Below are 4,357 nucleotides of genomic sequence, written 5' to 3'. Positions count from 1 at the left end.
AGGACGTGGCAGGGGTGTGTTTGTTTTGTGTTGTCGGGTTTTTGGGGGTATTGTTCTATGTTTTGTATTTCTATGTTCGTATTTGTATTTCTATGTTAATTTTGGGAACGACCTCCAATTAGAAGCAGCTGGTTGTCATTGCTTCTAATTGGAGGCCATATTTATATGGGTTTATTTTCTATTGTGTTTGTATGTGATTGTTCCATGTATAGGCAATGTTACCTTACAGGACTGTCATGCATTTTCTTGTTTTGTTTCAGTGTTCATGTATGAATAAAAATATAAGTATGGATACTTACCACGCTGCGTATTGGTCCGATATTTCTTACTCTTCATCAGAAAACGAAATGTATGACATTGGCATTTTAAACTTAGCAGTAGCTGACTTAGGTGAGAGCAGTGCACTAATTCCTAACCTGATGAAGACATTTATTTTTGATTCACAATACATCACCTATGAAGCATGTCTGGCCAATATGTTTTTTGTGTTCTTCTTTATTGCTTTGCAGTCTATGACCCTAGTTGTTCTGGCATGTGATAGGTTTGTTGCCATATGCTTGCCTCTGAGATACCACACTCTGTTCACTAACACTAGCATGTCTGTCTTGATTACAGGGATGTGGCTTGTCAATGTGGTCATTGTTGGTACAACCACGGTGCTGATCACTAGACTGTCTTACTGTAAAACCATAGTTATTGACAGTTATTTCTGTGATCATGGGCCTTTGTACAGAATGGCCTGCAATGACAATTCAGCCAATTCCATCATGGCAAAAGTGAATATAGTACTAGTCCTTCATGTACCGTTCGTTTTCATAGTCCTGTCTTATGTGTGTATTTTACTTGCCCTGTTTAGAATTACTACCTGGGAGTGCCGTGTGAAGGCTCTGAAGACTTGTATATCACACCTTCTCACAGTAGCACTTTTCTTTCTTCCATTTATATCCACCTACATTGCTGCAGTGACCTTCTCTCTTCATTCCAATGCCAGGATTATCTGTTTGTCTCTTGCTTCAGCTTCCCCCCCATGCTCAATCCAGTCATTTATGTTTTGAATACTGAGGAAATCAGAGGGATTTTGAAGAAAATGGTCAAACAAAACAACTCTAGCATAATACCAGTAAATTGATCAGGTGCTGGTACTGTACATTTGTGTGTGATGCTATTCACTCATATCTGTAGTGGTAATTGTACATGTTAGCATTCATCACTATCATAACAGAGTTGTAAGGAATGACGCTAGAGAAGAGAAGCAGGCACGGGGAATTGACATTTATTTAGGAACGGAGATGCAAAGGGACAGGAACAGCTTCAGAACTGGGAAACACAAAGACAGACGACAAACAATGCAGCAGCAGGGAACAGAGCTGGGGAACTGACAAATATTGGGGAGGTAATAAACAGGTGATTGATTGAGTCCAGGTGAGTCCAATATCGCTGATGCGCGTGACGAGGGAAGGCAGGTGTGCGTAAATGGTGGCAGGAGTGCGTAATGCAGGGCAACCTGGTGCCCTCGAGCGCCAGGGGGGAAGAGCAGGAGCAGGCGTGACAAGAGTTGCATGTTATGTAACCAAAACAAATAAGTTAATCAGAAGCTGATTATGTATGCGTAGGATGTATGATAATGTAAGTTTGGATGTATGATAATGTATGTTTTAATGTATGATAATGTATGTTTTGAATGTACAGCTCTGAAAACATATGGTGTACCATAGGAGGCCTTTCCAGGCTCCCACCTTATTGCAAAATTGATCTTGTCTACCAGAATAACTGGGCTTGTATCCTTAATTTATAATAAATTATCCTCACATAATGTCAACACCCTCCGTATCACAAAGAAGTGTGAAAGAGACCTAGAGATGTCACGGTTTTCGTCGGTTATGGAAGACCAAAACGCAGCAGGTATGTGTAAGCTCATCTTGATGTTTATTAACCTCTATGGGCTAGGTGGGACGCTAGCGTCCCACCCGTGGTGCACTCCATCAACAGCAGGTGCATTTCAAGAGCGGCAAATTTGAATCCAAATAAATGTCAAAATTCAAATTTTTCAAACATACAACTATTTTACACCCTTTGAAAGATAAACATCTCCTTAATCTAACCACGTTTTACGATTTCAAAAAGGTTTTACGGCGAAAGCATAAATTTAGAGTATGTTAGGACAGTACATTTACAAGAGTTGTGTGTAATGTTTTGTCAATTCAAAGACAGGGTCACCAAAACCATAAAAGCAGCTAAAATGATGCACTAACCTTTTACAATCTCCATCAGATGACACTCCTAGGACATTATGTTAGACAATGCATGCATTTTTAGTTCTATCAAGTTCATATTTATATCCAAAAACAGCGTTTTACTATGGCATTGATGTTGAGGAAATCGTTTCCCTCCAAGTCAAGTCAACACCACAAATGAAATAATTAAAATTAGAAAACATTGGTAAAATATTATATTGTCATTTAAAGAATTATAGATTTACATCTCTTGAACGCAATCAACTTGCCAGATTTAAAAATAACCTTACTGGGAAATCACACTTTGCAATAATCTGAGCACTGCGCCCAGAAAAATACGCGTTGCGATACAGACTAGACGTCATGTTGGGGAGATCTAAAATCGAAAATACTATGTAAATAATCCATTACCTTTGATTCTCTTCATCAGATGTCACTTCCAGGTATCACAGGTCCATAACGAATGTAGTTTTGTTCAAAAAAGCTCATCATTTATGTCCAAAAATCTCCGTCTTGTTAGCACATGATCTAAGCTAGCCGGACTTCTCGTCATGAACGAGGGGAAAAAATATATTTACGTTCGTTCAAACATGTCAAACGTTGTATAGCATAAATCATTAGGGCCTTTTTTAACCAGAACATGAATAATATTCAAGGTGGACGAATGCATACTCTTTTATAACGTATTGGAACGAGGGTACCCAACATGAACTCGCGCGCCAGGTGTCTAATGGGACATCATCGTTCCATGGCTCTTGTTCGGTCAGATCTCCCTCCAGAAGACTCAAAACACTTTGTAAAGGCTGGTGACATCTAGTGGAAGCAATAGGAAGTGCCAAAATATTCCTCAGCCCCTGTGTTTTTCAATGGGATAGGTTTAAAGTCAATACAACACATCAGGTATCCACTTCCTGTCAGAAAATGTCTCAGGGTTTTGCCTGCCAAATGAGTTCTGTTATACTCACAGACACCATTCAAACAGTTTTAGAAACTTTAGAGTGTTTTCTATCCATATATAATAAGTATATGCATATTCTAGTTACTGGGTAGGATTAGTAACCAGATTAAATCGGGTAAAAAAATTTATCCAGACGTGCAAATGCTGCCCCCTAGCCCTAACAGGTTAACAACCGTCCAGACGAGCTTCAATGCCATACAACTCTCCTTCCGTGGCCTCCAACTGCTCTTAAATACAAGTAAAACTAAATGCATGCTCTTCAACCGATCGCTACCTGCACCTGCCCGCACGTCCAGCATCACTGCTCTGGACGGTTCTGACTTAGAATATATGGACAACTACAAATACCTAGGTGTCTGGTTAGACTGTAAACTCTCCTTCCAGACTCACATCAAACATCTCCAATCCAAAGTTAAATCTAGAATTGGCTTCCTATTTTGCAACAAAGCATCCTTCACTCATGCTGCCAAACATACCCTCGTAAAACTGACCATCCTACCGATCCTCGACTTTGGCGATGTGATTTCCAAAATTGCCTCCAATACCCTACTCAATAAACTGGATGCAGTCTATCACAGTGCCATCCGCTTTGCCACCAAAGCCCCATATACTACCCACCACTGCGACCTGTACGCTCTTGTTGGCTGGCCCTCGCTTCCAACTCGTCACCAAACCTACTGGCTCCAGGTCATCTACAAGACCCTGTTAGGTAAAGTCCCCCCTTATCTCAGCTCACTGCTCACCATATCAGCACCCACCTGTAGCACCCGCTCCAGCAGGTATATCTCTCTGGTCTTCCCAAAGCCAATTCCTCCTTTGGCCATCTCTCCTTCCAGTTCTCTGCTGCCAATGACTGGAACAAACTACAAAAATCTCTGAAACTGGAAACACTTATCTCCCTCACTAGCTTTAAGCACCAGCTGTCAGAGCAGCTCACAGATCACTGCACCTGTACATAGCCCGTTTATAATTTAGCCCAAACAACTACCTCTTCCCCTACTGTATTTATGTATTTATTTTGCTCCTTTGCACCCCGTTATTTGTATTTCTACTTTGCACTTTCTTCCACTACAAATCTACCATTCCAGTGTTTTACTTGCTATATTGTATTTACTTTGCCACCATGGCCTTTTTGCCTTTACCTCCCTTATCTCACCTCATTTGC

The 4,357-nt window shown here is 40.7% G+C and overlaps 1 pseudogene; it reads left to right on the top strand.

Annotated features, from left to right (window-relative positions):
- The first annotated feature begins 347 nt into the window (after positions 1-347).
- LOC106581389 (olfactory receptor 52E8-like) lies at positions 348-1,129 on the top strand (annotated as a pseudogene).
- The last annotated feature ends 3,228 nt before the right edge of the window (positions 1,130-4,357 follow it).

The sequence above is a fragment of the Salmo salar genome, chromosome ssa20 (genome assembly GCF_905237065.1).
Source record: "Salmo salar chromosome ssa20, Ssal_v3.1, whole genome shotgun sequence".
In the NCBI taxonomy this organism is placed as follows: Eukaryota; Metazoa; Chordata; class Actinopteri; order Salmoniformes; family Salmonidae; genus Salmo; species Salmo salar.
This window is presented reverse-complemented; position numbering and strand designations above follow the sequence as displayed.